This window comes from Topomyia yanbarensis, chromosome 3 (assembly GCF_030247195.1).
Source record: "Topomyia yanbarensis strain Yona2022 chromosome 3, ASM3024719v1, whole genome shotgun sequence".
NCBI classification, from domain to species: domain Eukaryota; kingdom Metazoa; phylum Arthropoda; class Insecta; order Diptera; family Culicidae; genus Topomyia; species Topomyia yanbarensis.
Genome location: NC_080672.1, coordinates 5446595 through 5460349, shown reverse-complemented (window position 1 = coordinate 5460349; position 13755 = coordinate 5446595). Strand labels below are relative to the sequence as shown.

The 13755-nt window shown below is 36.9% G+C and overlaps 1 protein-coding gene across 1 annotated transcript in view; it reads left to right on the top strand.

Moving 5' to 3' along the window:
- The first annotated feature begins 5574 nt into the window (after nucleotides 1–5574).
- Nucleotides 5575–13755, top strand: part of LOC131692908 (heme transporter FLVCR2) — a 174902-nt gene continuing 166721 nt past the window's right edge. The window contains exon 1 of the mRNA XM_058980295.1: nucleotides 5575–6606. The gene's annotated coding sequence lies outside the window, so the exon portion shown is untranslated. The remainder of the gene's footprint in view (nucleotides 6607–13755) is intronic.

Below are 13755 nucleotides of genomic sequence, written 5' to 3'. Positions count from 1 at the left end.
AAATGTCGATAAAGCATATGAAACAACAATCATCATCGCTTACATTGTGCTAGGGCCTACTTTGATGCGTTTGATTCGTTGCTGCACGGTCGCTTCGTGTAATAATCGGAGCCGAATGAAAATCTGCATGGATGAATAGGCGGATTGTTCGTTTGACATTTTCAGCTGCGTCACTGAATATTGAAAATGAATGCGGCTGAATATGATCAATTTTCATTCAATGAATTTGAATATTTTTAACTCTGACCTGAACTCAGCATGGTAGCAGCTCCATAAAGCATTTGGTAGGTAAACCACTTAAATGCTTGACATTACACGTGAAAATCAGCGGAATGCATAATTCGACATTGAGTGTCAGACGGAAGCTTAGCCATGGGAGAAAGTTTTACAAATCGATCAGTAACATGCTGAGGATAGTTTCTCAGCATCGGTCTTCTTCAACGATCAGGACAGCTCGTGCAGGAGTCGTTGCTAAGTGAAAGAAGCACTGTGAGCTGACTCTGAATGGATTAACGATTAAACAAGGTAATACAAGATGATGGGGGATGATAATTAGGCTTTGGTTCCCTGCACATTCACTACATAAAATGAGACTATTCGAAATGGAATCTGTTGAAAGTCAGGTGTAATCGACTACTCAAACTAATTCACTTACGCAGTCGGGATGCACTGGGTATAAAGAAAAATATCGTTGAACTGATTGGATAACCTCATATGCTCTACCTTCATAAACTCGAGTGCAATAACTATCCAGGCAATACCGTCTTCAAGATACTCCGCCATACCGTCTTAAAGATACTCTCCCATATTCTGTTTAGCAGTTTTCCATTCGAATTGAAAATTTAGACGTTGTACTAAAAACGAGTTCCAGTGATTATAAAGTTTTATGAGCTTGTCGTAAATTCCAAAATGGCGATTTAACTCGTAATATTGTTTGACAACTAATTTAAGATTTTCATAACGACAGGTTATAGTCTTTCAAACGATACCGTAACAGGCTTGTTATTTGCCCACACAATGCGCACAAAGAGCGAAATACACCGATGAAAAAAAAGTTGTACAAAAAAAACTGCGATATGCAGATCACCCGCACAAAGAGAAACTTGAAAACGAGAAAGTGAAGGATCCGTGATCCAAAAGATGCACAATTTCGTATAAAGAGTCAACTGAATAACCACTTTTTTGTGCCTCCCCACATCGGAAAACAGTGAGAGAGACGAATCTAACTAAAATTCCTAAACCTACACTCAGAGCCGTAGCGTGCGGTTGGCCAGGTTGCTCCCCGCCAAGGGCGCCAACTTTAGCGGGCGCTAAACTCTGGATCTGCTTTTTAAAATAAGTGAGGTTAAGTCATGAAATTATGTTGAAGCAGGATCGGGGTTTCCGACGAACTTGGAACTTCGGATTCACACACCGACAACGGACGGAAGTACCACCGAACGGAAACGCTAAATATCAGCGAGGAAACGGATTGAACAATCGGAAAATTACACACTACTCTAAACTTTATTCAAGTAAAAACATTTCATTCGCGATCGACGGTTCGATCAGTAAAGAGAATTTTTATTCATATACTAACTACTATTTAACCTACGTTATGATATTCAAATATTGACGGATTGTAGTACTAGAGCCGTCAGTACTGTCGGATTTTGGGCTAACTTCAACCAACGACAACAGTCAAATTAGGAGCATCATTCCCAGGAACACACAAAATTATTGTTTTAAAGTCGAACTGAAAAAGCAAGCCAAAGCAGACGGCAAAAAGGCACATAACTGAGACTCTACCAAAAGCGTCAGAAGACTACGTTACGGTCCTGTTAGTCCAGAATAAATAACAAACAAGACAGATACTTCAAATTTCAACAAAAAAAGCGAAAAATATTGCAAACTTTTTTCGTTCGTTTTCTCAGTTTCACAGGAACAATGGGAACGGAAATGTGGTCATGATCAGTAAAGCAGGCCTTTTTAAAAGTTTAGCAAGGATCGTAGAGTAAGCTAGATCAATTATTATCAAGAAGATAACCCCATACCGTACCATGAACATTGAAGTCTTCTCGGTGCCGGGAGGAGTTCCGTTATATCACAAAGTTGCCGGTTCCCAACCTAGGTTCAAGTAATCCTGCACTAAGTTGAATCTCTGGTTGAAATGTCACTTGGTTTTTGGCGTTCCTGGAAGCGTTCGAATCTCTTTGTTTTTTTTTTCTGAATTGACCAGGTTCTGTTTGCTTCAAATTTGTGGTAGAGCTTTGTCTTGCTGGTATATTTAGCTGCCTTTCAAAAGCGAAAAAAATATTGTTACGAAGACTCATTTGCTTGTAGCTAGTGCAATACTGCATGCATGACGCGCGGTACAAACAACCGATCATGCAAAGCAGCCTCGCCAAAAGGTCACCGGACACTAGTTTGAAAATCCGGTGCGATTGTCGATTGTGTTCGCTCACAGGAGCAAGCGGTCATGGAAACAGACAATCCCGTCCTTCAGTAGATCCACCAATGCAAAGTTCGAATCGATAACTACACCATCGATCTCAACTGTGTGAGCGGGTATGTAAACGCGTTAGTTCTTTATGAAAGTTTTGTCACCAGTAACGTCATTTGTTTGCTTTAGACAAAATATCACAATCCTGAGCTTATGTAGGCGAACTTTCGAGATATCTAGCACAGCTGAATATTTCTGCATCTTGCAGAATATTAGAATACTTCGTGGACTATCTTTGATTGGAAAGAAGATCGGATACGATCGAACCCAGTTCAATATATTTGATTTTAAATGGAAGCTCGGATCTTTGGCGACGAATCTTGTTCGACAACCATTTTAGGGTCATTTGGGTCAATTGAGGAGTACACTTAATATACGGTAAAGTTCCAATAGTTATAGTCTTCCTGAAATTTCAAATCGGACATACCTCAGAAGTATCGACATCTGGTGAAAAGTTGTCTTTGTGGTACAAGGAATATTTTTGAATTGAGATGGGACTTGAGTTAATAAAGTCGATGATCAGCTATTTTCCATACGTGCCATTGGCACTCTAATATGCAGTCGTCTGAATAGATGCTCCCTCCGTCGCCTTCAAACACCAAGCGTCAACTGATTTACTAACTATACAGTAAAAGATTTGTGGCAGAAATTTACATGACATGAACATGAATTAAGTAGGAAGTAGGTGAGCCATTTCCATGTACACAAATTATTATTTGAAGATCGAACTGAAAAAGAAAGCCAAAGTAAACACCAAAGGGGCCTAGTGGTGATAGCCGAAAGTGGATTACTTCAAATTGGATACTTTCCAGTTCCCGAACGAATGAGAACGGCGTTCAGATTATAGTATAAGGTTTGAAGCTGTAACCGCGTAGCCCAGCATAGGGGCAATACATAAATGACGTAGCATTTTGGGGGTAGGGGGTATACCAAATTTGTGACGAAATGTGACGAGGGGAAGGGTAGGGTCAAAAGCTGTGCGACGTAGCATTAAGTTCAAACTTTTTTGACGGGCGTCAAATCCCATCGATTAGAGAAAAAATTTAATGTTTCTCCATTCCCAAGAGAAATAAATTTAAATTTACACTTTTCATGCAGTTTTTCAAGTGGTAAATTTGGTGATTCGCTGAATTACAAGCTCGCAAAAAACGAAAAGATTTTGTATGCTTGCTACATTGGTTAGCCAATGTTGCTAACTAGTAAACCTAGTCATAGGACCCATATAGAGTCCTCACTCCCGATTTAAGGAAGTTTGACCAGAATACCGCCTCTCACCGCGACCACAATGTATTTCAAAACTCGAACATTCGATTCCTCTTCATTTAGCCAAGGCCCATCATCCTAAATCCTAGCTCAAAGTATCCCGTCGACTTGACAGTTACTCGCAGATGAGCTTTTAAACTAATCAAGAATAATAACCAAAATAAAAGTTTTTCTTTTAAGCTATTGAAGATTAATAATCAAAATAAAAGCTTCATAGTGTGTGTTTGTTGTTTTTTGCTGATAGCGAAAGACTCTTATTTTACCAACATTTTTTTCTGTGTGTATGATAATCCATTTCTGCGCGTTGTCTGTCTCTCTATCTTCGTAAGTGAATTATATAAACTCCACACTTTATATTCCGGTGAAGTATTTCGTCAGCCCCTGGCTACTCTCTGCACCGCTTTCTATTCTGACGTGTAGCCGCTGAAAGCAATCGGTTCCTAGCCAACTGCATATCCTAAAGGTTTACAAATAATTTTTGCTTGGTTTTCTTCAATAAAGTTAAGAAATTCTAAGTAATTCCAATTTCAACTAGGTAAACGAACTTAGATGATCACATGCGAACTACGAAACACAGTTCTTTTTTCTGCTTCCGAAATGGTTGGAACGTCATGTTATACGAGGTACTATATTTTATATGACTTGTTGTGTGAGGAATTGATTTTTTCAGATTTTCATTTATTCTGGAAAACGTAAAGTATTATTTATCCTTCAAAAATAATAAACAATAGACTACTGGTTCTTTATGGTTATCTTTTTCTGAATGTGAAGTTGCAAAACGTCTCACACACAGATTTTATCGGCTTTGAAGCTGCTACAAATTCGCACACATTACTTATGAGAACTTAAAAATGAACTTGAAAGACACTTTTTCCGTATCCGTAGTATATTTGAATGAAAAGAAGACGAAAGCATGTAATTTAATCTACCATATGTTTTATTTTCAACACTCGACGAAGCAATACGGTTAGAGCTATTCAACCAAGTTTGATAGCAAACTCAACTACTTAAGGTAACCTTTAATGTCACTCATTTATCAGAAAACTAACCACATAAGTGACGTCCTCACCGAGAAGCATAATCCCCGTTTGATGTTCTCCCCTTTTCTGTTCGAGTCATAAAAAGCACAGAAATATGCAATGCGTAAAAATAGCTACAAAATCCCCCCGATGACTACATTCAGAAGAAGGCAATTCAAATCTATGAGATTTTTTTGCCCGTTCTCTCTGTCTCTCCTCCACTGATAGACCTTTCGGCGACGAATGTAAGGATCTTGACATCCCCTCCGGGAGGCAGCTTGGTGGGTGGATATCGAATCTATTTTTAGCAAACATAGTGATACACAGTAAGATGCTAGTTAGGGCACCAACACAACGCAGGGTTGGTATACAACAAAGAGCCAGGACAAACATAAACAATGTTGAGAGTGGAAAGGATAACCCAACTTGAACGGGTCATGGTTGCGTCCTGACGCACTGAGTGTCTCCATCAGGATGCTGAGAAACGAATTGGGTCCAATGGCTCTACGGCACGAATGGATGAGAGAAGCAGGCAGTGCGCATGATTATTTCCTGTTTTGAGATTATTAGGCCCATGTGATCACATTTACCCCGGGAAAATTCATTACTTCTAATGTAACGCATATTTATTGGTTTGGAAATGAGATTCATTTGAAATAGTAGAGGCAAAAAAACAAATCAGTACAAACAAAAAGCAATTATTTTGATCATTTGGGCAATTAAGGGTTCAAAGCTTTGTCTCGAAGCGGGTTGCTTCGGTTACAGTAAGAGCAGCGTCATTCGGTTTACCCACGTCGTAGTGAGAAGTCATGCTTTTGAAGCTTTAGTGCTGCATTGCGTTTTGCATCATCTAGGAGGTTTACAGTTTCTGCCGATGGTTCTGATTTGATGGAAATCACATGTAAACGGAAAAGCACGTGTTTTCCACGATGAACGTAGGAGGCCTGTGAGAATAAAACAACCAAATGTTTTTCTCAGCAAGGAGAGTAAACAATCATTCCACGGAAGCAGTGGTGACTTCTGAGCGTAAGACTGGTGGTGACTGATGGCAACTCTGCTGTGATAAGGCCGATCAAAACATTCGCTCGTGTACCTTGTTGGAGTTTGGACGTGCTCACTGCACGTGCAATACATAGTAATTCGCGGTTGGTTCTGTTTGGCAGCATCCGACACCGACAGGGATATCTATTCGACTAGAACGAAGGCTTCGAGTTCTTTGCGGCGGCTCCGAATCGGCACTCGCGCTTCAATCGTCGTTCAAGGTGCACGTGTTTTTCCCTGCCATCGTACATCACTCGCTGTCGCTGTTTTGCCGTTTTGTGGAGTTTGATAAACTTTCAGTAAAACAATAAAATATTGTGTCAAACGGGGCTTGTTGATGACCAGGAAGGGTTATGTGTGTGCAATTGGTTTGATGTTCACTAACGTGACCAAAGTGTGCAATTACCTCCTACGAGAGGTACGTTTCTAAAGTCGTTGATTGGCGGAGTGATTCCAAATAGGGGTCATTAAATTATTTTCGCTGATAAGCCTGTCAAGCATGGTTGTATGTCGGTTCTAAGTGAAAGGTTTACTTGTGTTGTTACTTTGTATTGTTCGCTTGAAGTATTTGCAAGTGTCTATTTATTGAAGCTGGTATGAATGGTGCGGGATTATCGGCAGATGTTTGATTGCCTACAGAGAACAGCGTAGTCTTTTGATAAGCGAAAAGTGTTGAAACCGTGTGATAATTTCTGTACCAATAATGGTGAAGGGAGTGATTTGATTGAGTGATCATTTCGATTACAGAATAACTGCATACGAATCTCGAGTGCCCGACGGCTTGGAACCGCCGAAATAAAGGTTGGTACAACTATTTTAAAAGATTAGCTTTTTTAGTTATGTCGCAAGGTCAAAGTAAGTCAGCGTATCTAATCGTTCGATTTGCTAATCGAAATAGTAGATTTCTACGTTGATCAAATTGCTGTGATTGTTTATCAATATGTATATGTCGATTTAATCAGCGAAAGTGATGTTTTCATAATGCATAGAAAGTGCACAATGTATTTCGAACATTTATCTTTTTCTTCTATCTCACGAAGGGCTGAATTTCTACACAATTTGGTATCAATCAAAGGTCACTACAAAATTTGACTCATGCCTGCAACCTTGTGAATTCCTACCAAAACAATTATGCTAACCACATCCTCCAGGACAAAATTGATAAAAAATAAATTGTAAATAAAAGGAAAAATATTTTACAACCCATAAGCCTAAAAATCACAATGGAGCTGATACAAGCAAGTCACTACGGTATTTTGATATGCTAGCTTTATTTTTATTTCAGTCTATTTATTAAATAATTAAGAAATGGAACTGTAGGAGTTTCATAAATAAGTAGAAGAACATTAACAATCCTAAAAAAAATTGTTTCACTTTGCATTAGTTGAATCAGGGAACGGTCGGTAAAGTGTTGTCTTTACTTTAGTGAAATAGTTTTAAACACGAGTTCTGAAACCTGGTGATATCAAGAAAATATTTACTGTGACTACCAAGAAATTCGATAACAATCTATTTACTTCCTTCTGAAAAAATCGGTCAACTGGCATCCGACTGATTATATATCTTAATCAAGAATTTGATCCGATGAGTTCTTGCTCCGATGTTGTACAAGACAACTGAAATAGGAATTCAAATGCCAAAGTGCATGATTGAATGGCCTGAGGGAATGAAAGATATCAGCTGCGAACAGAGCATCGTGGTTATCTCTTAATAGTGTGTCAAGTGAATCTCAGGCATAGTAAACATTTTTCCTCCGCAAATCGTGGTATTCAAACTATGGTTAAGACCCAATTCAACCATTCATAGTAGGAGCAAAACTAATCAATCTCCAGAATAGGCGTGAAGAAACAATGATTCGATTCCGCTCACTGCAGGAAATCAAATATTAACTGCAAGAACGTTGGAACTGAGCTACGTTTTTATTTATTTGCCATATTACACTAGAAATGCCCTCTATGCCGTTTTCCAATATGTGCGGGTTAAAACATGTAAAATTCTATGATCTGAAAGTTCTGTTTATTGATGAGAAACATAGCGATCGATCGTAGTTTCGACTAGTAAGCCAATGCCTAACACTACGCTAGCCTACCCTAGCGAGAAATCTAAGGGCCGATTTCTTCACCCTCGCTTAACTTTTAAACCAGGTTCACCAGTACGTTTGAACCTGGCTTAAGCGCTAAGCGAGGGTGAAGAAATCGGCTCTAAGGAGAATACCAAGCGACATTTTGTGATATATGCTTCTAAAATATTTGCGTTGTACGCACGTATCTGCAATGGTTTTTAGAACGTTGGTTTTTATATGCTCATCGCAGCATGCCGTGCGTTTCATTGTCATCTTTTGTTGGATTACTTTTTATGCGGCTTGAATTGATGCATTGAAAATAATGTTTTGGACAGATGGCTAAGTGAAAAAGATGTAACTATGCCAGAATTGACGAAGCGCTTTGGAATTCATAATGCGAATATAAAATCTATCATGAACATGTTTAGGAAACACTACAATTTGGATGAACTACCATAAAGAAACAAAAAACTGGGATCTTCAAATTTAAAACTAGACCGAAAAATGGTATCTCTAATTAGAAAGTATAAATCAATGTCGATACGCGTTTTCGTCAATACAGTGGGAACGAAAGTCGCAATGTTCCAGCGTATCAATCAATGGAACAACCTGAAAATCTATAAAAAGTAAAAATCGCCAAATAAAGTGCAGCATAAAAACAACTTATGCTACAATAAGAACTCGTAAACTGTATTCGCGAGCTTTGCAACAACCGGATATATGCATTTTTATGAACGACGATACCTGTTTATAGGAAGAATGAATCAAAAACACATCCAGGTCCACAGCACTGTGGCGTAGCCAGGGAGGAGGGGGGGGGGGTAGGGGTTAACCCCCCAAGCCAAAATTAGTTGGATTGAAAAACAAATTAATTGATGTTGAATAATTTAAATACATATTGCACAATAATATTTTGGAAGTATAGTATCTGATCACTACATTGAGAACTTATAGTTTTTAGCATCATGGGGACTTTTGGCAAATTATGGGCATTGGATCTTGTACCTTATCTATTAGCCGAGGTTCTATAGTTGTGAAGTTATCATAAGCTCTTTTTTGAAGAGATGTTCCGAAATGTGGATTAGGGTCAATGTTTTTAATGGGAAGCGCAGTTTCATGTTTATAAACATAAATTTGCTCACCGAAAAATCGCATACAATTCAATATTTGCTAAAAAAGCATTTTTTTTTTGAGAATGCGTAGGGCTGAGTCAGAAACTCAAAGTGCGATTAACAAACAACAATAATATTTTGGAAAGCAGAAGGAAAATAATGAAAAGTGACGTTTTCCTATAAGCAGGATTGTATAAAATTTAAACCACAAAATATTTCTAGTTGGTGTCTATTAATAGTGTATATTTGAGTGTTGAATTGGATGGTATAATAATTTTTTATATACGAGAACTCGTTCTGGAGTTGCGAGCTTTAGTCGTAAAGAAAAGTAAAATTAATGCTCGAAAGCATTTTTTACGGTCATGATCACATTATTTCGAAACTGTCAACTATGGATGTTTCGAATCTTTAAAGAATATTACAACGTAAAGCAGCATCTCATCTAATAAAATAATTTTGGCGGCCAATCCTCCAAGAAGTAGTTATAAAAAATACTCTTCAAACAAATTTATCTCGAGATTAAATGTCTTCAGCAAAGTTTTCAAAAATGATATTTCAAACAGCTTTATTGAATGAAGCGGGCATAACGTAATTTGTCAGTCGACTGACTTGTACGGATCTCCCCTGCGTTCGATTCCCAACCCCCGTACGTCAGGTTAAAATTTTTTCTAACCTGAACAAAGAGCCGAAAGACCTTAAGGTCTACAATCAAAATGAAAAAAAAACTTTGTTGAAGACATTCCATGAATAATTTTGTCGAAGACATGAATACTTTATGTATTCAGAATATCGAAATATATTAGACCATATGAGCAACCGAAAATAAAAGTCGCAAGAACAAAACATGCTTCGTAAAACCCGCTTCAAATATATTGGAATATAAAAACCGGATATAAACTTCAAGCATACAAATCGGACTGGGACTTTCCTCTGCAAGAGTTGGATATAAAATTCTTCAGTGTAAAAACCGGAAGAAAATATGTCCGATTCTTACAAAGTAGTTTTTGTTAGCCGACTTTTAATCTTGAACATCACGATATACGAATGCTCCTGCGAACGATTTATTTATTTTTAACCGGTTTTCATACTGGAGGTTTTGTGGGTGAACATTTTTAAGCGATTCTTATGATGAAGAATCTCCGTCCGAATTTTACGCTTGAAGTTTATTTCCGGTTTTCTATATTCTAATATATTTGAAACGTGTTTTACGAAGCATATTCCTTCCTTGAGACTTTTTATGTTCGGTCGCTCATATGTGAACGAAAACCTTTAAAATAAATTTAAATAAACCTTACTGTAACTGATAAATCTCATCTGTTATGAAAAAAACAATATACAATAATCTTGTATGTTTAGTTGTCTTCTATAATTCGTCGTGTCAATAAACTGAACGCTGTCGTCTGCTTGACATGGACCCTCTTTTCAAAAAGGCGAAATATATCCAGAGCCGTGTTTATAGGATCACCAGATAACTGGTGAAATAGATGCCCTAAATATACTTTCACAGATTAACGTAAATGAGCCCCCTAGAATTTTAAGATCGTGGGATTTTTTAAGACTTGACTATCTAGGTACTGATTATGGACAGAACGAACCCATAAGGGCGATGTGTAGTGTCTTTCATAATGTGTAGGAATGTTTTGACTCCTCTGCATCAGGTGATGTTTTTAAAAATAGGCTCAAACGGCTAACTTAGTTTTGATTTTTAGGTGTGTTATTAAATTCAACACAGTGTAGTATAATGTAATGTAATGTACAATATTGTTTAATATGTATATGTGAAAAGATAATAAGGTTTTTACGCGCATTTGGAGGGTGTTCGATGGACTTACTCCAAATGGGCTTTTCCTCATTTTATATTTCAAGTAGACCATGCAGGTCAGATGAAAATTAATTAAATAAATAAATAAATAGATAAATAAATAAATAAATAAATAAATTAATTAATTAATTAATTAATTAATAAATAAAAAATAAATAAATAAATAATTGAATAAATTAATAAATAAATAAAAAAATATAATTCACATGCTATTCAAGGTAGTCTCTGAATCTTACAATAAAAAATATTGAAAAGAACTGGCTTTAAACAGTTCTTTTCAAGTTTAAATGTCATTTTGTATCTCTATACAGTGCATTCCTGTAGCCTTCCAATTTTCAACAAATTGTTAAAAATGACATAACAACATTGCTGAAGATACCAAGTCTCTTACAATTTTTGTACAGTTAAATTCCAATAATTACTTCTAGGTAATCGTCAAAATTATTACATCGAAAGATGCGCTTTTTTATGTTAGAATGCTTCCTCGAGGTTGTTAAAACTCCAAAGTTGATGCTTTCGATATTATGTGATCTTGACTGTTAGAGAAGTTTTCGAACATTTATTCCATTTTAAAAGTGCACTTTGTGTTCTCATACTTTGACTTAATTGACATATTATAAAAGGCATCTTTTAGACTAATTTTGTTTCCTGAACTTTCAATAATTTATCAAACTTACACGAAATTGAAGCATTTTGAAAAAAATCAACGATTTTTATCAAGCAACCCCCCCCCCCCCAAGCCAAATTTCTGGCTACGCCACTGCGACATTATTATACTGCCGTCGCACAAGGCAGTGTTTTCAAATAGGTAAAAACTGATCAAAGTTGTTTTGACCTCGAAAAGTCGATTTTTGCGCTATAGTGCCTTCAGCAAAGTTTGTTTATTAAATATTTCTCAATTGTTAATTTGAGGTTCAGTTACATTTTGGTGTCATAAAAGTTCATTTGCACCACTCCATGGTAGCGCTAGGCGACGATTTGCAAAGATCTACGTTTTTCCATCCTTTTACAATGTAGGGGTAATTCGGACCTCCCTAAGAAATTTTTAGAGAAAGTCTTTAAGAAGCAAAAAAAATAAATAAATTGCGTTACAAAAACTTAATCGTAGCTGTCGCTTGGCGCATCATGTATTTTCTTTGCTGTGGCGTGTGCAATCGTGTGCGTAGCCCCAAACTGCAAGCCGATGGACGGTGGTTGATGGAATAGGGGGTCCGAATAGCCACACAAAAGTGGTGCGAGTCTTGAAAATATCTATGTTTTCACCCAAACAAAATTTTTTTTTCACGTTTCATTATGATTATGATTTTTTTTTGAAGATGGCGAAAAATGAAACACAATGTTTCTCTTTCGAGGCCATCCATATACCACGTGGACAATTTAGGGGAGGGTAGGAGTCACGAGAAAGTCCACGTTTGTCTATAATTCTAGATGAAAACACACGGCAAGGCACAAATCCCCGACTATGTACGGGGAACGTGCCATTTGAGCCAATATATTCTGATTCCTGATTCCTGATATACCACGTGGACAATTTAGGGGAGGGTAGGAGTCACGAGAAAGTCCACGTTTGTCTATTGGGAAAGGGGGGGGGCGGTGATGGAAACGTCTACGTGGACTTTTCATTAAAATTTTTGTCTTTTATAAGAAAATAAAATTAATTTGCATAGTTTATTTCAATTTTTTTCAAGATGTTGAAATAGTCAAAGTGCCTATAACAGCATAGTGTGTGACGGCAACTATCATCAAAAAAAAATCAGAAGAAATCTCGCGAAAAGAAATCCGAATTTTTTTTTTGTCTAAATCATTTGAAAATTAAATCTTCTGTGACTGTGAAAATGTAAAAACTTAAATGCCGAATTTTTAAAATGAATAGAATGAATACAATAAAAAAAATCAGTATAATGATTAGCATTATTGCACCCAAGGTTTGAAGTTTACATAGAATTTAGTATGGGAACATCGACTTTAGCAAATTGGGCCATTAACGCGACTTCCGGAGGGTTAAGGTGGATTAATCACTAAACTAGTACCTCCGTAAAATTGGAAATATTTTATATGCAAACTTTTCAGAAGACACTATTGCTCAAAAATCGACATTTTGAGCTCAAAACAATTTCGATCACGTTTTTACCTATTTGGAAACATTGTGCAGTGGTCCCAAACTAAAAAAACCTGTTTTAATCCACCTAGTGGTGCAATTGTTCCTTTCTTAAACTACGATTCAAAGGCTGGTTTTGTTCAATATAATAGTTAAAATGTCTATTACATATTCAGTACGATTTGCACATACATACAATGGATCGACTGCCACGAACTTGAGATACTATGTGTCGATGCTTAAACACTTGAAACCAGCGGCGGATCCAGGATGAGGGTCTGGACCTCACCGAAAATTTTCAACTTGTTAAGAAATTTTCAACTAGTTTCAATTTTAAAGTAGCTTCAAACTCAAAATCGTTTCAAACTAAATTTTTCACTGACTTTTATTAACCCTAGAACGTTGCTCTGGGGTACAAATATACCCCACGCTTTCTTTGGAGCTGTGTGAGTACGAGTATTCGGCATTTATCGACCTGGAACCCTAACCATAATTCTATTTAGAGTTCTTAGCAAAAGTAGGAAAAAGTGGTATAGCCAGTATGCTTATAGCCTTCTTGGAAGCAGGTGTTAAAGTTGGCGTGGGGTACATTTGTACCCCAGTGTACGGTTGCCGTTAGCGTTTCGTCAGGTTTCGTGCTGTCGGTGGAAATGTGACTCGTGACAATACCGGTTTAAATACTGGTTGTTTTACTACGTAAGTAACAATTAGTATTATATAATCGTTTTTAATCATTTATTCAATTAAATTAATTTAATTTTGAAGCAGAATAAAAGTCGTTCTCATTTTTGCTGATTTTTATTGTTTTATTGTTTATTTTTTATAGTTTTTCAAAATAATGACTCGCAAGTATAAT